The 16389-nt window shown below is 32.8% G+C and overlaps 1 protein-coding gene across 3 annotated transcripts in view; it reads right to left on the reverse strand.

The window, feature by feature from the left end:
* LOC126889471 (GATA zinc finger domain-containing protein 7-like) overlaps positions 1-16389 on the reverse strand; it is a 178197-nt gene that overhangs the window by 103927 nt on the left and 57881 nt on the right. The gene's annotated exons all lie outside the window — the stretch shown is intronic.

Consider the following 16389-nt stretch of genomic DNA (forward strand, 5'->3'; position numbering starts at 1 on the left):
CAGTGATTGTTTTTACTGTTTTACAAGTACTTTTAAAATAATTAAACTAATTTTCATCATCCGGAGTTGCACAAACGACCAAATTTTCCAAATTTCTTAATGAGATGCAAACACATACAAACCGAAGTAGCTGGTACTTTTTATACCTTGACGTAAGTTAAAAAAACTTTGTATTTAGACATCTTTTTGCTTATTAGTTTAACTTTTTATTGTAGCATTAGCTCTGAAGATGACTGTTCAGTCGAAAGCTCTTAGCTAAGGAAATAAATACATTTGCACACTTTAATATACTTCTTTCACTTCCTTCGTTCATTCAAGTGTGTACAAATCTATCAGTCTTTCAACTAAAAATATATTTACTAAAAACACCAATATACTTTTTCCCAATTTATTTGCACTGGTACATACTTACGTAACGTGTACGAAACTTGAAAGATTTAGCAACCAACTTCATGCTGTCGGCGTACGCGTAGTTCATACTGTTGTTTTTATAAAAATTCACTCTCAATATTTTTCCCAATCGCGCCTAAAGAAGTATAACTTCAAAACCACACCCATTATATAAAAATGTAAACAGCCCTCAACATCAAAGGAAATACCTTAAGACTAAACTAAACAAATATACACATAAATTCTTTAAATAGACTAAACACCTATCAATAAGAACATAAAACTAAAAGCTTTGCTATGTAATAACGTCATTAAATTATTTAATATTAGTATTATTCAAATTTATGTACATACATACCTATAGCATAGTGTGATTTTAGACTTATGTAGTACTCCTTCTTTCTTTCATAGTTTAACATTCAACTTGTTTGTTTACATTATGTAGAATATAATCACTTTTTTCTATTCTATTTTTCGTAAAGATTTTTTTTATCAAGTGCGCCAAATGTAAAATCATTACCATGATTTTACATTATTTGGCGCTAGATTTTACATTTTTCATACAGAATTAGAAAAAAATGTAAAATACAAAAGTTATTCGATGTTTAAATTATGATTTTTTGACATAATATATCACCCTGCCCTAGCCTATTGGTGGCTAGTAGAAACGTTTCAGAACCTAAAAATTCTATTCCTTAAAGTGGGATATTCCTATAGCAGGTATGTATTCTAATAAGCGGGTTCGACTGTACTCATAGGCAAACCTTGAGGACTTTTTGGGAGAGGATCCACTCGTCGGGTTAATCTTTTTGCGCTCCCGGTTGAAAGATGTTTTTAAATTTTTTTCTTTCCACCATTGAAACAATGTGCTTTGCAGCCAGGGTCACCTTCTACTAATCCATAATAAATCCCTGAGATGAGATTAACTGAATTTTGTATTATATATTGTGGAATATATTGATATTCATTTTATTTATTCAGTAACATCTCTCGATCTTTATTTTACGTAACAGGTAGTCCGGGTTTGGTCTCTATAGACATGTCTACTGAGACATCCTGACTAGTGATCCATTCCAGATGTCGTTAACACCAAACCAAACAAATAGCTTTGATCGCGTTGTACATCCTGGGTATACCCAGAGGGAGAACGCCTGCGCATTACAAAATCGAGCGTTCGCGGAGTTCAAATCTTTCCCTCTGAACACCCTCCGGATTTTTAATTCGGTGTTCGCGCAGTACAGAAAAAAGATCCTGAACGTGTCCGGAATACGCTCTCGATGTTCGAGGATTTTGTTTCAGATTTTAAGTTCGCACAAGCGCACAAAATATTTGGGAATAATTTCTTGACATTCTGTTCTAACTCCTTCCAATTCTTAACCTAAAATATTGTTTTGTTAAACAACTTGTAGACGTAGATTCTGGTTTTTATAGTTTTAAAATTATGTAAAGTGTTTTATCATTTAAATATTCTTCAAACAAATTTTAATATTTTTTATATTAAATCTTTTTTAGTTGTGTTTGTCAATGTTTTCCATTAGTATCTTTATTTATAAGTAGGTACCTTTTCTAGTATTGTTTTCATTCGATATTCGATAATTATCTATTACGGTAGTATGTATTACAATAAATTGTACTATGTTTTTACTTAATTTCTTCTATGTAGATGAGCTTATAAGTATCTACATATTCTTGTGGTTTATTTTTCAGTTTAATTTATGAGTTAAATTAGTCTCTTATTGAATATAATGAAACATAAACAACACATCAAACTTATTCTGAAACTAGGGATTTGAAACTATTTCTTGTATATTGTTATATTTCATTATTTTTGTGGTGTAATAAACCACAACACAATGCCACAACCTATCAAATTCAATACATATATTATATCAAAATTGGAAATGTTTGCTTTACTAAATTATTCCTTCCTTCAGATAATGTTCAACCCCCAGGAAGTTAAAGGTAATTTTTATATCTAAATATCAAGCTGCCATTTCCAAGTAATACATAACAATCTTTTACTCTCTACAAAAACGTAAGCCGGATTTCGGCGTGGAAATACCAAATTATCGAAATAATGTGGAAATAATAAAGAAAGACGCTAATCCAATTTCTAACTTCTAAGAAAGGCATTGATGAATAGAAAGTTAATCCTTTGCCTGTTGCTTTTATTCTCTTTCTCTTTGTTGACATACAAATTTGTTGCATTTGCATTTTTTTTGACATTGATTTCGAAATAAGAAAGGAACAACAAAAGGATTCCTTCTCTAACCTTAATGTATGCAACCCGTCATTACATTACGAATCCGAAAATTGTTCGCGGAGCGAAAAATCCTGAGCATGTCCAGGATAAGTTTACGTTGACGCCTGCGCATTGGAAACTAATCCCGAACTTACTCTGAATACGTTCGATTTGTACAGCGCGAACACTGCTAATACTTTGTCGATTTGCATGTCGGTATGGGTACTCGGTACTTTAGCACTTCAAAAGAAAAAACGAGGCGGTGACGGGGTGCAATTTAATGTCAACACAAAAGAGGCTTGCAGAAGGATATCGGTTTATGATTTCTTTAATATTACACTATTTATTACTTTATTACTACCACTGTAATAAAATGTGCCTACTACCTTTTATTATAAATGAAAAGAAATAGGCAGGACGGTGGTCCAGAAAAAGAATCTCAATATTACACTTAGTTAGTTTGAAATATTTGCTTGCTTTGAGTGTTGAGTGATGTCTACCTGAAAACTAAAAGTATCGAGGATATGATAATGAGTAGAAAGTATCATACCGGGTATTGATAGTTAAAGGTAGGCTAAAGTAAGGAATCGTCACAAATATTCATAAGTAACGAAAATTTACATCACTAATCCTCAGACCGTCTCTGAGGTGTTAATGGTGTGGACTTGCCTTAAGGCTGTAACTCTGCAAAAACTATCCGCATGTTTCAAATAACAATTGTGCTGATTGGACATTTATCCGATATTTAATTCGCAATAAAATGTTAAACAATACCAGTCGTTTTAACCATCAGCAAAAAATGTAATATGAAGACAATAAAAATTCAACATGTAGCACATACGTCGCCGCACGGCCGTATTTAAGGGAGGCACATTCGTGAGACACCCCAGAATAAGGTTCAAGAAGTCGCCCACGCGATAAGTGGTCCAAATTTTTTTTAATCAAGTTGCAAAAATCAATATCTTCGGCCCAAACAATTTTTTTTTAGATTTTTCGGACCATTCCGGACAAAAAAGGACTTCTGTAATTTTTCTCTAAAGTTGATCGTGTTCGAGTTATTTAAAGCAGTAAAGTTATTTAAAGCAATTTAAAATTTGAAAAACGCGAAAATAGCCACTTTTAAGACTAAATCACTCGGTTAAAAATTATTATTATGAAAGTCAGAAAGTGACTAAATCAAATTTAAAGTCCCTCTACATGATCCTGAAGAAATGTTGGTGATATTTTGTCGGACAGAACTTCCAATTGATTTGTTACCATTTCATTAAACTCTCATACAAAAATCAAACTGGTGTTTATCACCAATTGGGCATTTTAATGAGTGAAACACGAAGAACATGTCAAATGACCGGAATCGTGTTGGTTAGTAATAGCAGTCTGATTTTTGCATGAAAGTTTAATGAAAGGGTAACAAATAAAGTGCCGACAAAATATATGGGACGTTTTCGTAATCTGAAGTTCCAAATTTTTGAACTGTTTCACAATTCAAACTTCCCCTGTTCCAGTGTTCCCGTACATCAAAGTTTGTCCGACTAGACATCGTTAAGCTATTAACACATTTTCAACTTGCTAATAATCAACTTATTTTTGGTACGCGGATCCAGGCCTATTTTTTATTATGTAAAAATATAGATATGTATTTATAAAAGTACATGAACATTTTTTTAATGGTAGGACGTACGGCCCCCACATCAATTCTGCCCAGAGGCCTCCACTGCTTTAAATCCGGCTCTGCGTCGCCGCAGCAAATATTTTCTTGTTGATAGTAAATATTAGCTAATTATTCTGTTTATGAAATGATAAAGGCTGACAATAATAATTATTACATTACAATGACATCACCTAGACATTACAATGTATAGGTAACACAAAACATTTTTTAATGATTTGTTCATATTATGTGTAGATTTAAGTCACGTAGTACCTAAATTCCTATATCTGATAGTAAGCCAAACATGAGGAAAGAGGCCGTGAAACTTAAAACTGTTTTCTTGTGGCATGTGTAATTGTGTAAGTAAAATGTTGTATTTCTCTATGGAATTAAACTACAATGGAATGTAATGAGAATTTACATTTGTTTTGACGTTTCGAATTCCAAACCGGAAATTGTTTTCAAAAAAAAACATAAATTTACCCTTAACCATTGACATGCGGTATGCCATACCCCGCCGAAATTGTTATTTTCCTAACTAGTGCGGAAAGTGATACTTTCACGCACGAAACTGCCGTTGACCCGAACGACGCGATAGCGGAGTCGAGTGCGGGGAAGACACTTTCCGCATGAGTTAGGAACAATATTTTTTCTAGGGCCGTACGTTTGGAAAAAAGCCACAAAAAATAGAATTATATCAACTTTTATTTAGGAGTGAAAATACACAAATTAATTCTTTGACAAGGTTGTCAAAACCAAACTTTCAATAAAATGGGTTACCACGACGACGATATTGGTTTCCATAACGACGATTCAAAACCATTGTAATTTTCTACTGATCTGACTTAAATATTATGTCAAAATAATTTTATTTCATCGAATTATCTATCGCGCTAATTTCATTAAAACATGAACACAATAAGATAAATTTGAAATAAATTAGTAAATAATATCTAAATATTAGTTAATTGTATGTATTATAATTACCGTGACCATATGTACTTATTTAAGTAGGACAGTACTTATTTTTAAATATTGTCCTAATGTACTTTAAAACCCGAGTTAAAACCTTTCTAAGGACACGCGAATGTACTTATTTTTTCTAAAAAAATGAATATTTTTATCTTTTACTACTTTTAAACAAATTTCTTTGTATACTGTTCCAGGTATTGCAGCTTTTGTGTCTTGATGGTTTCCAATATTTCCATTCTTTTGTTGACTCTTCTCATGACTTCGTTGTTTGTGACAGGCTCGGTTCATGCTATCTTCAGGTACCTTCACCCACAGTTCAAATGCTTCCAACTTTTTAGTAGTCGACGCGTTAATTGACCATGCTTCTATCCCGTAAAGTACGAGTCGAGAAAATATAACACCTTGCCAGCCTAACTCTAAAGACTTAATTATTTCAGTTCTCTTGCACAAACTACCTTTCTCATTTTATTGAAGTTGGTTCTTGCCTTCTCTATTCGAACTTTGATTTCTTTGGAGTAATCGTTTGTGTGATTAATTATTGTGTCAAAATAGTTGTAGTTTTCAACTTGTTCTAAAGTTTTACCTTTAATTGTCAGGCTTTTATCATTATTTTGGGTTTTTTGATATCCTCATAAATTTCGTTTTCTTGATGTTTACTGATAATCCATATCCATACTCAACTATCATGTTCATTAGCTTTTGGAGATCTTCAAGGTTGTCCGCTATTATGATAGTGTCGTCCGCATATCTAATGTTATTAATTGGCGTTCCATTTAGGTACCTCTATTCCTGCTGTTTCTCCCTCAAGAACTTTTTTCATAATTTCTTCAGAGTATGCATTTAACAGTAGTACACAATACACACCCCTGTCGCACTCCTCTTTTAATTTCGAACTCTTCTGATGTGTTTTCGTTAATGCGTATGTGTGCCTGCTGTTTATAATATAGATTTGTTACAATTCAAAGGTCATTGTATTGTAATTGTTTTGCTTTGAGGACGTCCATTAGCTCTTTGTGGCGGACTTTATCGAAAGCCGTATTGTAATCTACGAAACATACGTATGTACATATCCTGGTTCACATCCAAGCATATCTGGATTAGCAGTGTAAATCCAAAGTGGGTTTCTTCAATATCCATAGCAAGGTTTGGTAAATGCGTTTATGAATGATCTTTAAAAACATTTTAAGTGCGTGAGACATCAGGCTTATGGTGCGGTGGTCGTACACAAAACTTCAAAGTGAAACATTTTTACACAAAATGTGTAACCTACCTAGAAAACTGGAGTACAAATTTTCATGAATTTAAACTATTCAAAAGCATAGATCTAAAGCGGGCTCCACACTCTCGGCGAAGTTACTTCGCCAAAGTTGACCGAAGTCCGAAGTACCCTCTACACACTCGTTCTACTTCGCGAGGAAGTGCGATACCGACAAAGAGCGGTGCGGTACCGACAAAGATCCCTTTGACCAGACCGACAGAGAGTGGAAGTAGAACGAAGTGAGGCAAAGTTACACTAGGTGGCCGTCTACACTCTCGTACTTGTTGAACCTCGATCGACTTCGGCGAGAGTGTGGACGGCGTATTAAACGAAGATCAACTCTTTGACGAACTGGGAATTTTGAAAGACGTGGCTACAAGTGAAAAAATTGCTGAGTGGAACAGAGAAGAAAAAAATAGTCAGGATCGATGGCTTAAAGTTTTTAAGTGTGTAGATCAATTCAAACTGAAAAACTTACAAATATTATGCGAATTTATTTTTTGTCTTCCGGGTACTGGTGCGGCTATCGAGCATTTATTTTCTGTAATAAATAATTATTATTTGACGTCGGAAAAGTCACAAATGTCCATATCCACTCTCAAGGCAGCGATGCTGGTGTACGCAAATTTTGATGAGACTTGTATGAAATGTTTCATTTACTTCAGTCGAAGCAGGACCTTCTTAAATTAATTTTAAGTTCAGAAAAATATGAATAATGCAAAAAACCGGAAGAAGATGAGGCTATTCCAGGTCCCTCATCTAAAAACTCTTAATTACAGGCTTGTAACTTTTTCAAAGTTAATGTAATGTGTTATGTTTTTAATACATTTTTGTTTTTTGTACTTTTTTTTCTTTAAAAAGATATGGTCACCGTAATTATAATATTTAATAATGCCTTATTACAAGGTATTTTACTTTCCCGCACGCCGTGCGGGAAAATTGGCTTTCACGCACGCCGTACGGGAAAATTGGCTTTCACGCACGCCATGCGGGAGAGTTCACGCACGCCGTGCGGGAGAGTGCAACTTTCGGAAACGAAATGCGTGCGGGAAAGTGGCTCTTTTAGCACGGCCGTAGAAAAATATATTTTTCTACGAGCGTGCAAAAAAGTCTACTTTTCCGCACGCGTTTTAGTTTGGAAAGTTTTACTTTTCCGCATTGAATTTACATAAGTACTATTGAATTTACATATTGTGCTTTTAATGCCCAATTAACTCATAAAAATGTTGTATTCTTTCCTGAACCTGTTTGCTGAGTTTTCCGGTAACAGATCAAGATTATTGACAACGTCGGCGTCGAGAATAGATGGGGGTATTAGTTCTTCTAGACGGACAGCTAGAGCCGAAAAATCATCGTCATTAGTAATATGGAGTTTTTCCTGTGAAATGTGTCCATTGTATATTGACAATTATGACACCTTTCAGGCTGACACCTCAGTGGATACAGGAAGTAGCAATAAGGGATGAAAGGGGAAAGTTAGTGCAGTCATTAAAGGTTTTCACCTCCTATTTTGTTAAACCCCCATCGATTTGCATGAAAATTGGTGACTAGTTAGAGCATACCTCAAGAAATAAAACTGATTTGGTGCCAACTTGCACTTTTACCCTGGTGGTGAATACCAGCCCTTCCCGCGGGCGAAAACAATTTTATTAAAAATAACCCAACAAATCGACAGAGGGACAAATTTTAAGTAAAATTTGTTATATCATGTTATTAAAATAAATCAATACTTTTTGAGTTATTAAAGATCAAAGATTTGTCTATTTAAGAGCATATGCGTGAAGTTACGGATGATAAAAAGAACATAATATAATATTAATTAATTGTATGTTAGTAAAATATTATTTTTATATTATTTCGATATTTAATTGAATTTTTTCTATCAATATAAACTGAATATGTCCAGAAACTGAGAGTGTCCAATAACGGGTACATTTGACATTTCGAATACACTTTTGCTAAATTTATAATGTCGATATACATGATATAAAAATAATATTTTAGTAACATACAATTAATTAATAAGTATGTTCTTTTTATCATCCGTAACTTCACGCATGTGCTCTTAAACAGACAAATCTTTGATCTTTAATAACTCAAAAAGTATTGATTTATTTTAATAACATGATATAACAAATTTTACTTATAATTTATCCCTCTATCGATTTGTGGGTTTATTTTTAATAAAATAGTTTTCACCCCGAGAAGAGGTGGCATCCACCCCCAGGGTAAAAAAAGTGCAAGTTAACACCAAATCATTTTTATTTATTGGGGTATGCTCTAACTAGTCACCAATTTTCATGCAAATCGATATAGGTTTAACAAAATAGGAGGTGAAAACCTTTAATGACTGCACTAACTTTCCCCTTTCATCCCTTATTGCTACTTCCTATATCCACTGAGGTGTCAGCCTGAAAGGGGTCATAATTATCAATATACAATGGACACATTTCACATGCCAAACTCCATATTACTTATGACGATGATTTTTCGGCTCTAGCTCTTAGACTATTCGTCACTTGATGCCATCTATCTAAATCACTGAATTATTTTAGAATCCGTAAGTAAAGATGCGTGAAAATTTTAAAGTGCATGACGTGCTTTTTGACAATATGTAATTGCTTTGTTTGACATCGTTGCTATGACTTTAAAATATTAAAACCTGTAATGATATATCCACCATTCATTACTCCATAACAGGTATTTAGGCACCGCATTGACTTTAATTCGGGATTATTATAACTTATTAGCGTTATTTTTTAATTCAATTAATTGATTAAGATTTGGTCATTTTTTAAACACTCGTAGAAAAAACATTGTTCCTAACTCTTGCGGAAAGTCTCTTTTCCGCACTCGACTGCTTGCCGAACTCCACTCCGAAACTGCAATCGAGTGCGGAAAAGTATGACTTTCCGCACTAGTTAGGAAAATAACTATTTGTTGTAAAACGTGTTTTATAAAAGATTGCTGGAAAAGCATCTGTGTACAGTGTAGGTGCAAGTGGTGTGTGTGTAATAATTGTACATGCTCCCAACTACTGCAGTTTTAGTATGGTAGTCTTGGAACTACGTTGACGTAGGTTTTCTTGTGGTATCAGTGTATCACGTACCGCATGTCAATGTTTACGTTTCTATAGTTAAAATCAGTCCATTCATCATTTTTCGCTATTAGTATAGCAGCAAGTTCATCCAGTTGTTCTACTTTTAAGTGCTTTTAACATTATTTTACTATTTTGTAGTTGCCAATGCTAGTTTTTTTGTAATTCAGTTCTAAAGGAATTTGTAATAGTCTAGGCTCCAGAGGGGTCACCGTGTCCTTTTCAATTCTGATGGACAAACTCAACGGTTTCTTATCGATTTTTGGCTGCTGATTACGAACTTCGAGGGTGGATTGCGATCCGAGTGGTCAAAAAATTGTTATATACAATTTAATTGTTTATAAATTGTTTATAAGGTTGTGGCTCATAAACTAAAAGAGACAAAAAATAATGTTTCAAATAAAATTTGTTCGTTAATAAAAAACGAAGAAAAAAGCGTTTACTAAACTAAAATCTCCAACAGTTAGAACTCAAGATATTGTAAAATTAGTGCACAATGCAAATTGCAAAATTAGTATTTTTCGAAGCTTTATCGATCGTAACTCAGTTTCTACGCATGCAAATGAGCCCTAGTAGGTCTTATTTTAAAGCTTCGTTAATAGGCTTCCAAACAAAGTTTGTTAAATTGCTTTATCTTCATTTGTTTTAAAGTTATACCAGTTTGAAATTATAATTTTCTTAAAAAAATTGTACATTAATTTGTTTGTAAGGATTTCAAGTAAATTTAAGCTGTAAACATTTATACTTTAATTAACAATAATGATAGAAAAACTCAAAAGGAATATTTTGAGCTTTTTAAAATGTTCGTAAGTTTATTTTTGGTCAAGATATTAGTATTTTAATGGCGCGCTATGAGGCGCAAAATCGGCTCACAGTCAAGTATGTAAGTATTTTTCGACGCTTTATCGATCCTAACTCGGCTTCTACGCATGCAAATGAGCCAATATGTGATATCCGTATAAAAATGGATCGAGTTATTTTGCAGCATCATCATTGCATATAAAACGAGCATTTATGTTGTGGCGGCATATACACAATTGACGTGCCTTGATGATGTTGCAAAAGAACTAGATCCACTTTATATGGATATCATATAGATAATTAGACTCTGAGGCCCCAGAAAGTTTTAATTTTACTGCCTATAAGAACAGACTTAGTACCACCATGTAGCTGTAAAAATTGCTCAAAGAACTTATGCAGAAGTAAAAAAGCTGAGATTCTCTGTATATCTCGATGCAGATGCATGAAAGATAATGTTTGTAAAAATAGTATTAATAAATAATATCAACTTACTTTTTAGTTATATTGCTGAAATATTAGTTTTTAATGTTTTTTTTTCTCATTTAGTGCAAAAAATAGAAGACAAAGTAAATAGAATGGAAGGTGATACCGAGGTACAGTATGATGATTTAACTACATATAAGAATTATATGATTAAATTTTATTAGGATCTTCAAAAATGAAAAATGAACATAACGTATATATACATTATATTATAATTTGCATCGAGAAGTTAGCGCGTGAACTTTTACGCGATGAGCCAATCTCGCGCCTCAGAGCGCGCTATTAAAATATCGATATCTTGGCCAAAAATAAACATACGAACATTTTCTTAAGCTCAAAATGTTTTTTTTGAGTTCTTCTATCATTATTATTAATTAAAGTATAAATGTTTATAGCTCAAATTTACTTGAAACCCTTATAAACAAATTAATGTACAATTTTTTTAAGAAAATTTTAACTTCAATCGGATATAACTTTAAAACAAATGAAGACAAAGTAATTCAGCAAACTTTGTTTAAAAGCATGTTTATTAAACTTTAAAATGAGACCTTCTAAGGCTCATTTGCATGCGTAGAAGCCGAGTTACGATCGATAAAGCTTCGAAAAATACTTATGTATTTTGAAATTTGAACTTTGCATTGTGCACTAATTTTACAATATCTTGAGTTCTAATTGTTGGCTTTAAGTTTAGTAAACGTTTTTTTCTTCGTTTTTTATTAACGAACAAATTTTATTTAAAACAATATTTTTTATCTCTTTTAGTTTATGAGCCAGAGCCTTATAAACAATTTATAAACAATTAAATTGTTTATAACAATTTTTTGACCACTCGGATCGAATTCCACCCTCGAAATTCGTAATCAGCAGCCAAAAATCCATAAGAAACCGTTGAGTTTGTCCATCAGAATTGAAAAAAGGACACGGTGACCTCTATTTGGCGCCTAGACTATAAGAACCTCCACCATTTTTTAATATGCATGCGTTCATAATGTTCTTGAAGTTTATTTTATTTGGAGCAGCATTTTATTCTACAGCAGTGTGAAGAATCATTCCGTAGTTGACGTAACAAACAAATACGACCAAATTTAATTTGTATTTGAGATTTGGATGAGCACTGTTGTTGGCGTTCGGTTTTTCCATATTTTCTGAATTTATGCAGGTATTTTACTTGTTCTAACAAGAACTTGTAAAGCCTTGTTCTAATCTCACAGACATAAGATGTGTTGTCATATTTGTTCTTCTCGTTGACTTTCTTGCCGCGGTTTGTCAGTGTTACAGTGTTTACGTTTCTATAGATAAAAGCAGTCCAGTGTATTCTTTCGCTATTAGTATGGCAGTAAGTTCATCCAGTTGTTCGACTTTCAACATTATTTCACTATTTTTTAGTTACCAATACTCAAGTTTTCTTGTATTTCAGTTTATAAAGGATTTTGTAACAACCTCCACCAGTTTTTAAATATTATGCATGCGTTCATAATTTTCTTAAAAAAATAAAGTTTATTCTATTTGTAGCAGATTCTATAACAGTGTGTTCCGTATTCCGTAGTTGATGTAAAAAACAAATACAGTGATATAAGCAAATTGATATTGAAAACAAAGGTGAATAGGCAACGGTATGACATACCGCATGTCAGAGTCTACGTCATAAAACACCCACGTCAGTAAAGAGTTAAAGAAGAAGTGGCTAAATCCCATTTTATAAACACAATTGGAAATATGTTGCTCAGGATTAGAGACCGATGGAAGGAGTTGGGAGAGGCCTATGTCCAAACGTGGACGATAGAAGGCTAAGAAGAAACACAATATGGGCAATAATGAGTTTAGGGCAACAAGCCTACTAGTCGAGGAAATGAAGCATTTTGGCTCGCAATTTTTTCGTCCAGCATGGATTTACTTGAAATTTTCACAGAAGGTAGGGAGTAGTCCAAGGATCATTTTCTATATCATGCCGCTGTACGCTAAAACCTTGGGGGTGGTTGCCACCCCATCTCGGGGGGCGGGAATTTTTTATTACATTTTAACCATGTAAATCGATGCAGAAGGTAATTCTAAGAAAAAAATGTTTTTTACATTTTCTTCGTATAACTAATATTTTTCGAGTTATTCGCGCTTGAAAGTAACAGTTTTTCGATGAAAAAATCGACTTCTTTAGAGGGTTTTTTGAGAATACCTCGAAAAATATGCATTTAATCAAAAAAACTGTAGATATTAAAATTGTATCTTTTAGTAACACAAATCGAATTCTTTTTCTGTAATATTTTTAAGACCAATACAAACCGAGATACGGCATGTTAAATATTAGCTTTTTTCGTCAAATGCATAATTTGAAATATTCATAATATGCATAATATTTTTTCAAGAATACAGTTGGCCTTTCAAAAAATAAAAATAAAAGTTTCTAGCCTGAAAATTAAGTGACTTATGATCAAAAAAAGGTCGGTACCTGCTTTTCTCTATGAAAAAATCAGTGAAAACAATCCCCAACTACCCTCCTAATTAAAAATTGGTCTTCACCTTTCTGTACTTAATTCTTTTATATTTGTATTGTCAATACACCCAAGAATTTTGACCTATTTAAAAGGCCTAATTTTAGAAAAATTGGAGTTTAAAGAAAAATTAATTTTTTGGATTTTCCCATTTTTTACCATTTACTTCAAAATATCTCTGAAAATACTGGATATGAAAAAAATTATGTACTACTAAATTGTAGCTTTTTTAATAACTAAAATTCTCTTGTACATAGATTTTCATTACAGTGAATATTTAGCGAGATATAGCTGTTTAAAACCTCTATTTACGAGCAAACACCCCCTTATTCGAGCCCTTTAAACCCACCGTAATTAAAAACTATGGAATCTTACGGAATTTGGTTTACAACGTCTTATAACTCTTCAAAAATCCTACAAAGTGATTTTTGAAAAAACTTTTTATCGCCAAAAATCAAGTTATGTTTATAAAACAATTTTTTTTTTTTTCGAAAAAATAAACTTTTTTATCCGACGCCTAGATTTTGTGTCATTTTGGAACTACTAAAATTTTTTATTTCATTAGTAGTTCCAAAATGACACAAAATCTAGGCATCGGATAAAAAAGTTTAATTGAAGAAAGTTTAATTTTTTTTTGTTCTTCTTAACCCGCCGTTACACGCGTCTTCTATTGTGACGTGGTTGCACACGTATGAGCGTCGCCCTCACCTACATAAATTCGACTTATTTTGAGGAAGAATGAATGTCAACATGTATAAATATAAAATGGGTTGTACTCACATATTATAGAAAGTCTCGTCTCGTAAACCAATTTTTTTATTAATTTAACAAAACAAAAGTAAAAATAATATACATAGATCAAAAGCAAGTTTTCTTAATTTTCAATTTCAGCAAGTGGAAAGTCTCGTCTCGTAAACCAATTTTTTATTAATTTAACAAAACAAAAGTAAAAATAATATACATAGATCAAAAGCAAGTTTTCTTAATTTTCAATTTCAGCAAGCCACTGAAGAAATTAACGTTCTTTACGCGAATTCATTTTACTAAAAATACAAATTAAAATTAACAACTGTTCTGAAGCTATTTCTTTGTGGCATTTATGTAATTAACTATTAATATTTTGTATTTTGATAACGACGTCCGAGGTGGAATTCGAAACGTCAATAAAATCAATTTCTCAAGTTAAATTGTGGCTTATTTCCCAATTAGAATAGGTAAATTTAAAAATGGGTTCTTAACCAGTGGCGCACCTAGAATTTTCCTCTGGGGTGGGGGGTCTTGCTTGGGCACCGAAAGTTTTTTTGTATTATTTGTGAAAGACAAGTTACATTTTCCTACTTTCTTTTATATATATTTTTATATACTCTGGGTGGGATTTTAACCCCCAAACCCCCCGCTCGGTGTGCCACTGTTCCTAACCCAATCCAAACAATAATATTTTAATTAAACCTACCTAAATATTAAATAAAAACCTAAAAGTTTCTTTGAGATAACAGAAACGTGATTTCACCGTGATTGCACGCGCAGTGAGGAATTCCCTCACTTGAAGAGGGATGTCTCTTCTTTCAACTATCACACAGCACACTGACCGCCTGAAATATTCTATAACTTTTTCATACCCTCTCATGAACCATGCTAAAAGCATTCCTGGGTGCTTAAGGTTATCGTATTAGTTTACACAATTTCATTAGTTATAAACAAATACATATGGTGAGGGATTCCCTCATAGCGCGTGTAATGGCGGGTTAATGGCGGTACAGGCTCGTTTTTTTAATATTGTATTTAATTACAGAGTAATTTCCACATATTAATATATTTTTCAAATTGGGCTCTGTACCGCCATTCTTTATTATATTAGAATACGTGTGCCAAATATCTCAAAAAAAATTCAAAATTACAGCCGCAATCTTGGAACGCGTTTTCGCTACCTGTTGATCGCTACTGTTTCCTCTTAAATGCAGTTAAATAATGTAAATTATTTTTGTAAATTCACCCCTTATAGATTCAGATATACTTGGCAATGGGGCCAGAAATTTGAAAATAGAAATTTTCAGACTGCAACAGATGGTCACTGAATGAAATGTATATTTCTTGAGAAACAGTAGGTAGTAATAGCATGGGTAGTAGTGGTAGTACCTGCAATTTTGTATTGTTTGTTAATTTTTGCAGTGTGCTTGACTAAGTGCTCAGAAAGCATTTATTGTAGGGTTCAAATTGTATTTATTATATTTCATATACATCTATTATAGATGTATTTTGTAGAGGCACAACTCGTTATTTTAAAAATGTCGTCTATAGACGTTGTGTTGTGTCACATTAACGGAAATTAGACAAGACGTATATAGACGTTCAGTCCGTCTAGTCCGTCAACGTGTTAAGCATGGATTTAAAAAAACTACGCAGCAGTTATCATGCGCATGCGCTATTCAACGAGTTATGAAAAGTAATCCATTTTTAAATGGAAAAACAGAAAATTTTGGCCGCTACATAAGTATTTTACAATAATCAGTAACTAAACCAGAAACCCTTGATTCATATTTCAGGTTAGTAGATCTTGGCACATATGCCTCAACCTCAAAACACTAATAAAAACTTTCACTCAACCGAAATTTAATTAAAGACAAAAAGTGCTTCATTTTCAATTTTTTTAATACATACTTACAGGTTTCTTGTGAGAGTGAGAATACTCGACTAAAAACTACGAAGATACCTAATAACTATTTAGTAAAAATAGTCATTTTTGTTACAGTTTTTAAACTGCAGGTATACAGGTCAAATTACCCAAAATCTACCTGATGTCATTAAGCAAAAGAACAGAACAAAGAAAACTTTCTTATTCTGACTGTCATCGAACTTTTCCATACCACTACTTGCAGTGCCCCTATACAGGTTTTATTCTACTTCTTGACTTCAGTCTAAATAAATATACATATTCATATTATGGTAGTAGTTTTGAGTGTTTGTATATGAAATTTTCGACATAATATTTTCAATATTATACTTAGTCAA

The sequence above is a fragment of the Diabrotica virgifera genome, chromosome 8, assembly GCF_917563875.1.
Source record: "Diabrotica virgifera virgifera chromosome 8, PGI_DIABVI_V3a".
Taxonomy (NCBI): domain Eukaryota; kingdom Metazoa; phylum Arthropoda; class Insecta; order Coleoptera; family Chrysomelidae; genus Diabrotica; species Diabrotica virgifera.